Source organism: Prosopis cineraria, unplaced genomic scaffold (assembly GCF_029017545.1).
Source record: "Prosopis cineraria cultivar Desert tree isolate PC_DT_omini unplaced genomic scaffold, ASM2901754v1 PC11, whole genome shotgun sequence".
NCBI classification, from domain to species: domain Eukaryota; kingdom Viridiplantae; phylum Streptophyta; class Magnoliopsida; order Fabales; family Fabaceae; genus Prosopis; species Prosopis cineraria.
In genome coordinates this window covers 45,047,341-45,062,685 of record NW_026555342.1, presented here as the reverse complement: position 1 = coordinate 45,062,685, position 15,345 = coordinate 45,047,341, and the positions used below count along the sequence as shown (strand labels likewise).

At 29.5% G+C, this 15,345-nt stretch overlaps 1 long non-coding RNA gene and 1 pseudogene across 1 annotated transcript; both read right to left on the bottom strand.

Moving 5' to 3' along the window:
- Positions 1 to 498: 498 nt before the first annotated feature.
- LOC129284971 (uncharacterized) lies at positions 499 to 1,474 on the bottom strand. The gene is made up of 2 exons (XR_008587043.1): positions 937 to 1,474; positions 499 to 824 (listed from the first exon to the last, which is right to left on the bottom strand). It is a non-coding gene; the product is annotated as an uncharacterized LOC129284971 (long non-coding RNA).
- A 4,229-nt stretch (positions 1,475 to 5,703) lies between these two features.
- Positions 5,704 to 7,439, bottom strand: LOC129285000 (isoflavone 7-O-methyltransferase-like; annotated as a pseudogene).
- Between the last annotated feature and the right edge of the window lie 7,906 nt (positions 7,440 to 15,345).

Here is a 15,345-nt window from a genome sequence, read left to right as displayed (position 1 = left end):
GAATTCTAAATTGATTACTGGTAGGAGTCTTGGAGGTTCTCCACAAGAAAAGGGACTTGGAGTTCTTGCGTTGAACTCAAGCCTAGGTAATTATATTTCTGGTTATGTAAAATGCAGGAAGCAGTAGGTAGTCATTTTTTGTATAAATTAATAATGAATTGGACTAAAGACTATGCTTAGAGATAACAACTTTCAAAATTTAAAACTCAATCTAATGAAGAAAAACTCTAAGAAATAGTTATCAGAATAATATGCTTTTTAAGTGATTAACAAGCTAATAATGGAAACTTCTTGTTGTTATTGCTATGACCTTTAGGATGTTGGATACTATAACTGAACATTTCAAACCAATCGTGGGTTGATTTTTACCACTGACATGTATATGAATTCTCTCAGTTATGTTAGCAAATTTTATTTTAAGTGATATCATATTGGAATTTGTTTTTCTTGATATATGTCTGTATGAAAACTGATGCGTAATTTGCTACTAGAGTTAAATTGGATGGGTATGCTATACTCTCATATAATTATAAACATAGACATATCATGAGGAAGCTGGTTGTTTTGGGAAAAATATGAGGAAATAAGATAAACAGTGATCACTTTTCTTTTCCACCCCCATATTGAGCTCATTGGAAGACGAACAGTGTGTGTATGTGTGTTGGTAGTTCAAAAATGAGAAATTAATCTCGCTTACACTAGTCTTTTCATAAGAAAGCTTCAACAGCACTTGAACAGTCTGATGGAAGAGTCCCTCTGTTATAGGCAACATACAGAATTTGCAAGGCATCGCAGACTCAAAATTAAGGAAACATCTGAATTCACTGGATTTATCCACAAGTCATATAGCATCAGATCATGACTAAACAATTAAATTATTAAAATAGCAAGCATACAAGCAATAATAAGAAGGAAAACAAAGCTCAAATCACCTACCGAAGCGAACTCATCGCCTGGAAGAATACCTCAATCTCCATCAGCTGAATGAAATTTTACATTTTACGCAGCAAAACATCTTATCAGATAAAACATCTTTACTTTTGACGCTCCTATTGAAAACAATTTGTGAACTCAACAAAATTCAAGTTGTGAATTCATATTCCTAAAATATAAACAAAAAACGCAAAACTCAGACACCAAATTTACCTAAGTTTGCAAGGCAAAGGGCGAGAACAAACTCAATGAAATTGTGACTTGAAATTTAAGAAATAGAGGAAGTGAGGGATCCAGATTGTGACTTAAAACACGTTACTGCATCAGATCTTCACCTAGTTGGTAGGGGCAACAAGTTCAAATTTGGAGTAGAGGAAATACAAGGTCCCATTTACGCTTTAGAAATGAAAATGAAAAATGTAGAGAAAGACTTATGGAATAGCAGAATCGTTGTCGGTGGAGAGGGCAGACAAAGAAGGTGAAGCCGGCGAGCTTCAACTCAGCAAAGAGGATGAGACAGAGAACGCTGCAAAGAGTAGGGTTTACGTGTGAGGAGCGTCTCGAAAAACCTACCCAGATCTTATAAAAATTAATTAGAAAGAAAAAGTAAGGTAACGCTTAGTTTAGAATGAAACGCAACTTGTTTCATGATTTTTTTTTTCTTTTTAAAGGAAGAACCAATTCCATCATGCTTTTCAATTTATTTTAAATATTATTTTAAACAAATTCCTTAACCGTTGTCGGTGGAGTAGCATTTTAAGCCCCTAATCTCTAAAACAGAAACTATAATTAAAAAAGTAAATAACCAAACAATAAAAAAATATAACTATATAAATATAAATAAAATAATTGTCATAATAATAATAATAATAATAATAATAATAATAATAATAATAAATGAATATCCTAGGCGGCGTTTCTTGACTCTAAAATGCCACCTAAGTTTACTTAAATAAAATATTCTTTTAAAAATAATATTTTATGTAAAACATATAAATATAAATAAAATAAATAGAAAGACAATAATAACATATTAAAAAACACTTATGTGGTTTTTTGATTATGCAACGCCACCTTAGTGCATCTGAATAAAATATTATTTTAAAAATAATATTTAAAATAAATTAAATAAGCATACAAATAAAACATCTTTAGGCGCCACCGGATATTTAAAAAATATTATTTTAAAGATAATATTTGACATAAAATAAATATCTTAAGGCCGAAAAAAGGAAAAATATATAAATATATTTGCAATAACAATAACTCTTAATATTTTTTCCAACCAATCGCAATATTTTTGATTAAATATAATTCAATTATTTTATTTTTAATCAAGAAAAATAGTTATATCAATAATAAAAATAAGTACAATAATAAAAAAATTTAATTCTTAACAAAGTAGAAAGGTGGCATTTTCGAGCTCAAGTAAATCCAGTTGTTTGCTTTTAATTATCAAATAATAATTATAATTAATTACAAATACTAATTAAATATTTATAATAAAATAATTATCTAATTTGATAAAAATACATATATACTTTTAAACTAATCCTATTTTTTTATATTTATTTCTATTAAATACCCTACAATAAATATAAAGTTATTATCAATAGAGGAACTTAAAAAAAAGGTAATAATTTCACCTTAAAAGATTAAAAATTTCTTACATTTTTAAACACCCAACTCTTTAAAAAATGTCTTATATTTTTGAATGGAGGGAGTAAATAACAATGAATTAAAGATGTAATATTTTCAAGCTCTAGAAACACCATTTCTATGCTTTTAATAATTAAATACTAATTAAATATTTATAATAAAATAATTATTTAATCTAATAAAACAAAATGCATAATTAATGACAAAGTAGAGAGGTGGTGATTACTAGATTTGGAAATGCCACGTCTATGCTTTTTATTATTAAATAATATTATATATTAGTTTAATATTTATTACATTATGATAATAAAATATTAATTTAATATGATAAAATAAAGTACTAATTTTATAACAAAGAAGAAAGGTGGTGTTTACAAGCTCAGAAAATACCATCTCTTTGATTTTAATTATTAAGTAATATATATTATTTAATAAAGTAGAGAGTAGGCATTTCCAAACTCAAGAAATGCTACCTCTCTAACTTTAATTATTAAATAATTATAATTATTAATTATTAATATTAATTAAATATTTATAATAAAATAATTGTTCAATTGATAAAAAAATAAATAATTAATAACAACTAGAGAGGTGGTGATTACTAGTTTTGGAAAAGCCACTTTTCTTCTGTTTGTTATTAATAATATTATATATTAGTTATTAATATTTATTAAATCATTATAATAAAATATTAATTTAATAACAAAGCAAAGTGGCATTTTTCAACCTCAAGAAACCCCACCTCTTATTTTAATTATTAAATTATTATTAATTATTAACACTAATTAAATAATTATGATAAAATAATTATTTAATCTAACAAAATAAAATTAATTAATTAATTAATTAATAACAAAGTAATGAGGTAACTTTTTATTACCAAAATGTCACTTAATTATTGAGTAACAAAAAGATGTGGCATTTCTTGTAACAAACAACATTACCTCTTGTTATTTTACAAAATACTTTATAAACAGTGGCATTTGAAATAAGAAATATCACCTAAGGTCTTTTGCTTTAATTTTAGTGGCTTTTTCTTTTTTGTTGTTGTAAAATGCATGCCACTAAATCCCATTTCTGTACATGAATCATAGGGTTAGAGTTTGATTAGAGATAATTAATGATGTTCAATAGTGCTAATTGTAGATTAATTACTCTTTGGGTTGGAGCTCTTGAGCTTGTTAGAGGCTCCACTTGCGATTCAAGGGTACTTTTGGTTTGGAAAAACCAAAAGTTGAGGTAACTTGAAACTTAAATTCTTATATATATATATATATATATTTATTGGTTATCTTTGATTTATAAGTTTTACAAATTGATTAGCATGTATTTGATATAAAAATTTCTACGTACAGTTATGTTTTAGAAAATATATGTAAAGTGGTTGAATATGGTATGAAATATTGTTAAATGGTTTTTGATGCTTCTAAATGTGAAACTCAATCATATTGGTTGATATAATATGAAATTGATCATGAAAATATGCCAATATGCCTTATGAGCATAAATTGTAATAGGTATAATTAGGGACGAATCTCGAAGGGGCAGGGGGGCCATTGCCCCGCCACCCTCCAATCACTCTTTGAAAAAAATTAGAAGTTTTACTTACAAAAAACATTAAAATAGATGTTAGCCCCTCACTTCATGTTGTATTTTCAATTTTGCCCCCCATTACATTGGTTCGTGGATTCATCACTGGGGCATAATCATGAATCGATGGGAGTTCACCTTAGGGAGACCAAAAAATTATAAATTCACATGATAGGCCTCTATCAAGAGTGGAGCCTGGTGGTTGGCAAAATTAGATTTCAAGGGTTTAATATTGTCATCATCGTTTAAGAAGTGGCATGGTTCAGGCAAATGCTTAGTATTATAAGTTCCTACTACACAAATCAAGATAATTATTATGCAATTTATACATTGTAAGACTAAGAGATTAAATTGAAATTATATTTCTTTGAATAACCAAAATACTTTTCATTTATTTTTTTTAATTCCATCAACCACCTTTATTAGAGCAATAATTTGAGTTATGTTAGTGGCAACATGTTTGAATACATCCCTTCTGTTGATGGTGTTGTTTTTTTTAAGTTTTTTTCAAAATACAAAATTATAAAGTACAATATATATAATTAAAAGTATCTCTACTAACATGATTTTTTGATATTGTTGTCATTATATTGAATATTTATTAATACATGAAAAAAGTGGTTAAATTTGTGATTGTCGATCTTATGTAGTAGATATTACATAATTGGGATGATGAAAACGCCATGAAAATACTAAGCAAATGTAAAGAAGAAATCTCAAAGAAAGGAAAAAGGAGGGAAGGAGATAATCATAGATCCAGTGATAAAGGGGAAGGAAGATAAGCATGAAAAATGACATGAGCGAAACTCTTGTTTGCCATTATGACGGAGCAACTACAATGGAAAAGAGAGAATTGAAGAAGAATGGAAGAAACTAACGGTAATTTTTAATTGGGTCCTTATTTGTAATTTTTTGTATCATTTTGCATAATATTTTAGATATTTTATGTAATTTTCTGATCAACTAACTACTATCAAAGTCAAATTTATTAATGGTAAGGATAACATTGTGCCATTTAAAATAAAAAGAAGAAGAAAGACATAGTATCAAAAATAAGTTTAAGGTCTTGAACATTTTTAAACCTGTAATTTAAGAGGGAAACTGCCCTTAATCCTTTATTTTTTTTAATATTTTTTTTGCAATATATAATAAAGACATATCAATGACTTGGTAGTTATATTTTTTAGGTGAACCAAAAGGTCATGGGTTCAAACCTCCTTTGATCACCTTCGAGCATTTATTCTATTAGCAACAGTGGTCTGATCATCAAACATTTTAGGACTATTGTCGATGGTTGTTTGGTCATTGCAGCTTCAATTAATGGCTAGCAGTGGGGCACCAATGACCGTGGTTGGTGATTTTTTTAAATAAATAAAGGACATTTTAGTTATTCCCTTTACAATATAATTTCAATTTAGTACCTTGATTATCTTACAGTGTAATTTACAATGATTAAATCTTGATTTGAAATAAAGCTTCTGCAATGGTCCTTGACCGAAATTCTGCTAATTTATTCCCCTTGCAAACAAGTATATATCAAACAACAACCGTAATGCATGCATAGGCATGGCTCCGTATTGTTGCATAATCAAATATAAAAATATAAAACTTTAAAGTCTAAATATATTTGCCAATACGTTTCAAACCAAATATTGATTAATTAAGGATAAGCTTCAATAATTGACCTAAACCCGAAAAGAGGAGCAACCTTGTGATGTTTGAAGCCTGCAGAGACAAGAAGTTTCTTCCACTCTTCTTCAGTTCTCTCTTTTCCATTGAAGTTACTCATCATCATAATGTCAAACAAGAGTTTCACTTCTGTCATTTCATGCTCATCTTCCTTCTCCTTTATCACTGCATCTATGATTATCACCTTCCCTCCTCCTCCTTTCTTTGAGATTGCTTCCTTACAATTGTTCAGTATCTTCATGGCGTTTTCATCATCCCAATTATGTAATATCCACTGCACAAAATTGACAACCTCAAATTTTACCACCTTTTTCGTGTAACAATAGACATAACATATTGATAAATTAGTAGAGAGACTCGTAATTGTACTTAATAATATTTGAATTTGACTTGACATATCAAATATGGGATAATCACAGAACACATCTAATTCATTCTAAGTGCATGCATAAGAAAGGAATTGGGAAAATTTCAACATAGGACCATTGATGTGGTATTATTTCAAACCAAGTCCAAGGAATTTTGAAAATTCACTACCGGACAAATGCACTAAATTAAAAATAAATTTTAAAGGGAAATGACTACAATACCCTTTATATTTTTAATAAATATTCAATATATCAACGTTAATGTCAATCAATCACATTAGTAGAGACGCTTTTAATTTTACTTGATGATAGTTGAATTTGACTTAACATATCAAATATGGGATGATCATAGAAAACACATAATTCTATGTGAATGCATCAGTAAAGGAATTCTGGAAAATAACTTGCCTTCAATAGAACCACATCAGCAGAAGGGATGGATTCAAACATGCTCCCACCAACATAACTCAAGTTGTTGCTCCCTGAACAGTTTTCCACAACTTGAGGAAGATCAAACACTATGCATTTCAGATTAGGGTATGCTTCAGAGATGATTTTGCACGTGATACCTGTGCCGCCTCCTACATCAACTATGGATTCCAATCCTTTGAAGATTGACTTACAGTCTTTAAGTGCCATGTTGATCATCTGCGAATCACTTGCCATGGCTTCATTGAAAGACTTCATTTTCTGAGGATCACCTCCAAGCATGTCCCAAGGTCCTACACCAAAGGCACTCTCAGTGGTCGTCTTCTCATCCCCTTTGAACCACCTTCCCAGAAAATCAAATGAAGCAGTGAAATTAGCATGAAAAGACCCTAACACCATTGGTGTTAAATTAGGTTCATGCCTTTGACAAGAAACTTAGAAGAAGGAGTGAGAGTGTATGCCATCTTTTCTCCATCGTCTTCCCTGTTAACTTTGGTTCTGATAAGAAGCCATCATGAACTAGGAATCGAACAAGCCTCTCTACACTTGCAGTTTTGGTTGGGTGAACTTGAAGTTTGGAGATCAACAGAGGAAGACTAATAGGTTGGCCATGGTTGTGGATTATGTCTGGGATGCTCAGCTCAATGGCACACTTGAGAATTATTCGACTAATGTGGCCAAAAATGTGTTTATACAAGTGAGCTTGAGCTTGAAAGAACTCACTTGTAGGGTTGGCTTCCATAATTGAGCCCATAACTATATGGCGATTTCTTTGAGCTTTGAAAGAACTCGCTGTGCTGTTTCAATGGCCATTGGCTTCAATGAATATATAGAGGTAGATTGACAAAGAAAAGTCAGAAATGGCGAGTTGAGTTAATAAATCAAATACCTCCTTTATGAATTCACACGTATTGAATTTAATTCATGGGTCCATTATTTTTGTCTGTTACTATTTTCTGGACGACATGCGGCAAATTATTCCAATTAGTCATTATCCATCCATCTATCTATCTAGATATATATATATACCTCACTTAATTCAAATGAAGAAATTTCAATTTATTAGTTCCATATCGTAATTCAACTATCTTCGCTCGAAAATAATACTTTAATCCTTTGAAATAGATTTTGAATTTTTGTTTCAGTCGCTGAGATGAATTATAAACGACTTATTCTTAATATTTTTTGAACTGGTATTGTGAATTATGAATTATGAATTAAACATGTTGGCATAATTTTATCAAACTGAATTTCCAGCATGCCAACCTATTCATGTGTTGCGGACAATGCAACTTATCTCAAATTGCATACAATCTGTGAAAAGTATAAGGATGATAAATCATCAAATATGATAAACCAGATTCAGTGAAATTATCAGGCAAAATGTACTAAAATAATCCATAAAGAAAAAAAATATTCCCATTTAGGAATACATATATATATATATATATATGTAGTGAATTAATAGTATCACTTTATTCTATTTTTGTAAATTATATTTTGAGTTGAACAATCAATGTAACTATCCCGTATCGTTTGCCTAATACATAAGATTGTTTCAAAAACATGCAACAGACCAGTTAAATAATGAAACTCAAACAAAAAGCCAATAAAATCAGGAATGGAAGGAAAAATGTTTTAATTTTATGCTATTAGCAATAAATTGATACTTCCACGATAATCGAATTGTGCAAGAAAATTAAAAAGATCACTATGAAATCCTTATAATTTGTAAAGTGTATTTAATGAGATTTATTGGTATGTAAAATTTTATCTAAAAGTGTTGTATATTTGGGACGGAAGGAGTACTTATTTATAAAAGAATATTAAAGAAAGAATACATGAGAAGAATAATATTAGAAAAATATCACTATGAAATCCTTATTTTTCTCAATGTCTCTTATATTTTGAAATATTAAATTTTTTAAGAAATGTCTTATAATTTGAAATGGATGAAGCATTAATCAAGCATTTGATTATTCTGAAGTCAAAAATAGCTCTCATAGCACACACCTTCTTTTGCCAGTCAAAAAGTTTGAATCTTCCGCTAATAAAGTTTGATCATCCTAAAGTGAAGTTTCTTTTGCCATTTTTTATTTAAAGGTTAGTGATCTCCTTCCACTCATCACAATCATTGGGAAGAATAATCTTTTCATATTTAAGTAAGCTATTATAGTATTATACAAATAGGAATTAATGGATTGATAAAGATACTTCTATTGGTGTGTAATATGAACTGGAATTCAACTGTATATGTTAAATGACGACTTACTTTTCAAATTTAAAAATAGTATAAGGTTGTCAGCAACATATATGTGTGTGTGTACACACAACAATAGGAAAAACTTACATGCGGTTCATATTTAACCATTAAATGTTGGCCCGGGGAGCATATCAAAATAGGGGAGAACACAGCTGGGACACCCAATGGTTTTAAGAAAACACATATAAATGAATATAACATTAAATCTTAATGCAAAACTTTAAGATATTAAATTTTGAGTCCTTTTCACTTATATTCCTCTTCTCTAATCAACCATATACGATACAAGACTTTTCTCCTATACCATGTCAAGCCAACTCATACTTGACATCTCAACATTAAATAACATTGCAGAATGTCTCCAAGAATTTTTATCAACAATTATTCAGTATATGGAATATTATGATTAATCCATATGAGAGTATTGTCGACACTAAACAAGGATATTACTATTCATTGCATGGGTTTTAAAATCAACAAGGTTGAACACCCAATCTTGTTAATGGAAGATATTATCGGCTTCTGTTCAACCTAGCTAGCCAACTGTTGAACAAAAAAAGGATAAAAAAAAAAAAAAGAGGCAAAATGGCTTAGTTTTGACATCGTCAAAAAAAAAAAAAAAAACACAACAATAGATTTATGTACTTCAATTGTTTTGTTACTAGTTCTTATAATTTTATTTTTTTTTGTTTTTATTCCTTTTAATTTGATCAGTATGTAATGCTGGTCTCTATAGTTTTTCTTTTCTAAATGCACAAAAACTTCATGAGTTGACACTGAAGTAGCTTTGCTAACCCCTTTCCTAACAGGGTTAAAATATTCTAATGACATGGAAATAAAATGAAAATGTATGATAAAAAATAAAAGGTAAATGGGAAAGAAGCTTTGTTTAGTATTTGGCTAAAAAAGAATGAGGGAGATGAATGTGAGGTTAAATACACGGTACCAAAAAGGTTAACAAAGTTAAATACATGCCAGTAAAATTAATGAAAATGTGATTAAAAATAAAAGGTAAATGGGAAAGAAGCTTTGTTTAGTATTTGGCTAAAAAAGAATGAGGGAGATGAATGTGAGGTTAAATACACGTTACCAAAAAGGTTAACAAATTTAAATACATGCTAGTAAAATTAAATTATTAGTGCAAGCCAGCTCATATTCACATGTATATTTTTAAAACTATAGGGACTAATCGTTTCAAATAGATCAAATTAAAAGGTTTGGGAATAATAAAATAGAACTAGAGGGAGGAAAATCAAAATGCAATCAAAGATACACCTATGTGGTTGGTAATTAATGTCTCAAATTTAACCCTTGTAGCTAAAAGTATCATATTGGTAGAGTTCCCCTCCCTCATTAAGTATGGATCTAACTTGAATCCAAATTAGTCAGTAGTTAGTTAATACCATATACACTATCTTGTCACAAGAAAATTAAAAATGAAATATCATGTTCATGAAAATTTTAGGGTTGGTAATAGGGATGTATATGAGTAGGATTGAGATAAGTTTTTAGTTGGATCTTAAAATAGCCTGATTCTCATGTTAGGTTGTTGTTTCAGGCTCAAAACCTGGCCTATGTTCAATTGACTTGATATTAGAACAAGCTAAATTGGATTAAATAAATGTATTTGTAGGGAGAATGACACAACAGGACCAAGGAAGGAAATTCATTAGTACAAATTAAGGGACCATGAATTCTTAAAATTATAGAGAAGAACTAAGGTTTTAAAAAGAAGTATATGGACAAATAACGTGCATAATTGGCGCTTACGTACGTAGCTTAAATAATGCAAATCATAGAAGATAGATATATAAGTTGTAAATCACATTTAGTTCTAATACCCCTAGTAATGGATGATCACAGTTAAGCTTAATACTAGTAGAGACACTTTATTACCCAAAGTAATAAAACATGAAAAGAATTAAGCATTCAAGAGAGTACGGGTATTGTCAAAAACACTACCCATAGATAAAGAAATAATATAAAATGCAAATCTAACGAAATTTGAGCAAGAGTTCAACACAAAGTTAGAAAGATAAAGAAAATTTCCATAATATAGGGGGAGAACAAATAAAATTTAAAAGAACGAAAATTATAAAACAAATGGATACCATGGTTAGTGATTAACTTTCCAGTTGCCAGAAAAATTGTGGAAGACACCTTTCTGGATTTACCATTGCCGTTTGCATCTATCTTGTTTTGTTTCAATAATTTGATAATTGTAAAATTTTGAAAGCCAAACCCACGTTAGGAATCACACGGGAGTTCAAACGCCCACCTTTTTAAGTCATTCTATATGGAAGTGATCATACCCCTTTTCTTGGAACACATAAATGTATTATACGACCAATTTTCCGAATTATTCATACCCTGATGACAGACATTTTGACATTCTCAAGTCATTTAAACATATTTTTCATCCAGTCTATTGTTTAACATATCGACACCATGTGCTTGGAACACAAATATATCACAAAAACTGTTTTCTGAATTATTCATCAATTATAGCAACGTGTAACTGTACCACATAAGCCCAATTGAGGGTTGGAGGGAGAGACATGATTACATGCCGATATGTATAATCTGGGTTTAGGAAGAAGTAGATCATCTAACTCCAAAAATTTAACAGAGAATGATGGCTTCACTTGGACAGGTAAAACACACAGTAGAGTAGGAGAGGTGAAAAGATAGAGGTGGTAGACAAGGCTGCACGGGGCTCAAGATTTACCAGCTTTTTTTAAAAAGAGTTTGGAAGGATATAGAGGTAGTTTTGAAATTTAAGAGAAGGGGAGAAGAGGGAGTTTTTTGTGGGGCCAAGCACGTAGACTGAAATAAGCCACAATTTTTTATTTTTAGCCATGGCTTTCTGAATAGTACTATTTGCGCTATGAACAATATTATGAGTCAAAAGCCATGCTTAGCCACTTTCAGGATTTGGCTTCATCTATTTTATTATTTATGATATATATTGATGATGATGAATTGATGAATTGATATTGATTTCGTTATATATGATATATTGATTGATTCATTTTTAATTATAATTTTAATTTTTGAAATATTTAATTTCTTTAATTTTCTGGTCAGCTATATACGTGTAACAAAGGGGAAATATTTTAATTAACTACAACACATTACAATCATCACCTTCTCATGACCACTGTCCATTGCCACTCTTCCTTCCATTTTTAAATTAATCAAACAACCAATTTTAATTTGTAAATGTCAAGTGTCAAATTTTCATTAAGCGTGGCAATAAAAATAGTAGGTGGCAATTTCTCATTACCCCCACTAATTACTCATCTCCCTCATTTTCTAAAATATTATATGCCTTTAATATTAACATCGTTTCATCTTGAATAAGACCACCGCCACTTCCTTCCTCTTCATTTATTTAGTTAAATTATTTTCTTTTAAAAAAGGAAGATTAGGTGCCAAGCCATGAATTAGAGGTGGTATATATTGTATTAGTGCCAAATAATGGAGAGATAAGAGGGTGATGAGGATTACTTCTCTTGCTCTATTTAAAAGGTAGTGATCAGCATTTTGACAGCTCATTGGCAACTCTCCAAAACCGAAAGAGAGAGGAAGAGAGAAACGGTAAGAGAGGAAAAGAAGAGGGAGTTTGGGTCATCAATCTCAAGAGCAAGAAAACTAAATTGTTTATTGTTCTAGCTAGGAATTAAGGTAGCAGCTTATACTTTGCTTGATTTACTCCATCGGATCATAATATAAGTTATACTTATCTAAGTCATGGCTTGCAAATAATATTTGTTAGAACCTTAAAAATATTCATATCTTTTCATTTATACCCTCATTAAATACCTTATATAAAAATCTTGATAATAATAATTAAAATTTCAATGCATGATTTTTTTTAAAAAAAATAATAAATGAAGTAGGTGTATAGTTGGAAAAAGAAATATAAAAGTTATCAAATGTTCCATATTTTAGATCATGTAAAGTTTTTAGAAAATACCTTATATTGGGGTCTGGAGGGAGTATGATTAGTTTACTTTAATATATTGATATGTTCTTGAATTTATTCCGTGTTCTTGTTACTGGAAATTAAAGTCTGACCAAAATATTCCTTCAAGTTATATGATTGCATGTGGTTCCAAAGTGAAGGAGTGAACTTTGCTACTTGCTAGATTGCTTGCTTTATGGTTGTTTTAATGTTTGGATGTTAATATATTTTGGGTAATGTTTTATATATCCTGTAAAGTATAAGTTTACTACTGAGATTATCATAATCTCATTCCCCAAGACATTATCTAACATGCTAGGTCCAAGTTCTAGCAAAGGCAAAGCCAAAATAGTTGAAGATTAAGATGTGTGATGATTTTTGTGTTATTCTTGATGGATGTAATTTCGGCCAGAGCTTACATGCTATTTTTGTGATGATTTTGAAATGTTTTATGTGTATATGTTAGCTAGCTTTTAGTGTTAATGCATGTATAAATTCTCGATTCCTGTGGTTACTACAATCAAAGAAAAACGTTGGTTGTTTTGTTTGTAACAAAGTGCAGAAGAAAAACTAGGCGAGTACGTTTGAGTGAGTCAGTTTTCGTGGCTTCGGACTCGAGAAAAATCTGGAAATTTTATATAATATAATCGACATTTCAAGCTTTAAAATAAGCTTAGAATCACCCATCAAATTGATTCAGTAACACTCGAGTTATGATTTTACGAAAAAAGGTCAAAAATCTGGAAACTATGAGTTGCCATTGTTGAAAGAAAGTATTTTATAAATATTTCTATAACAAAGTAAACTCATTTAGCTTTACAACAAGTCAAGATTTACTCAAAAATGAGTTCTACAGAATTATTGGTAATTTCAAAATTACCCTTTATATTGTGGAACAAGAAAGGGAGTCAGCTGAAAATTTTAGTTGTACTAGTAATCTGTACAAAGTAGGCTGAGTTTTCACAAGCTTGATAATTTATTTTTATAAAGGATTAGTTATCTTCTCAAGAAGCCCAAGAATGTAATTTTTGAAGTTATAAAAATGTAGATATGAATTTTCTAAATTCAATTAATGGATTTCTGAAAGGCTCAAATAGCATGCATCTTTGAAATCTTAGTTTTGAGCTTCATTATATTGTCCAATATTTAGGGTAATGTTTTATAGTCATAAAGAACATATCATCCTTTAATCCAAGGCGAGTTGTACCATCAAAGGAGTTTATTGAATTAATTATGAATTTTCAATGTTATCTTATGAATGGTTAGCCCAATATAGCAAATTCGGTTTTAAAATTTAGCATCTACTACACTCTACCTGTAAATATATGTGAACCTAATATGGTTGGTAAGAGTGTGTAAAATCGGGATGTGACACATGGTGCTGCTTAAGGCAATATGAAGTACGTGCAAATTATGTAGAAGTTTCAGCATTGTCGTAATTGACTTGACAACAATCTTCTACAACGTATGTTTTTAAGTTTGAATAGAGTTAGTCTGTTGTTCAAGTATAGTTGAATTCCAATTCATATAAATGAAAATTAAATAACCGAATTTGACCTGTAATCAGTTAGTTGAATTGGAATTTTCTAACTACCAAAAAAAATAATAATTGAAAGTTATTATGCCAATCATCAATATCAATCACAGTTTAAAAAAGATCTATAACAAGTTGTACTGTTTTGAGATAATTAAATATAAAGTATGCCTACTACGTTTTAGGGTGAAACTGTGAATAGAGGAAGTTTAGCAAGTTAAGGTATGTGTGGAGAAAGTCTTCATTCAATACTGAATTCCGAAAATATGAATAAAAAACGTTTTTTTAATTGCATACAAGTGTACTCTCACATTAGAGGCAATACAATTTGAGACACAGTCAAATATTAAATGTGAACATCTTATCTCTTAGAGGGAATTGAACCTTAATTTATTATATTGTGAGGGATTAATTTCTTCTAATTGATCCAACTTTTTCTCCAACATATTAGTCAAAGTATCTGGATTGAAAAGTATTCATTCTTTATCTCCTCACCATGTCAATAAACAATTATGGATTATGTAAATATAGCAAAACATAATTAATAGAAAATAAAATAAAATAAAGTTTTCTGAATTAATACCAAATAAAATTAAATAATGTAAGCTAAAAATGATACCCTTAATTTTTAAAAAAATAATTAAAAATTTAACTAAATATTATAATAATGTAATAAATATTATCCACAGCTTGTCATTGTTAAAAAAATCGATGGCAAATTAATATACCAAACATGCAATTTAAAATTTGTAGGGGTCTTCCCATTTTCTAAGTCTTGATTTATTTTTAAAAATTCCTTCTTGACTTTCTTTAAAATTTTTCTAATAGGCCTAATTTTGGGGGCTTTTTCTTTTTCTTTCATTTCCCAAGAAAAGGGAGAATAACATTTAATTAATAAGGCTCTCGTAAGATA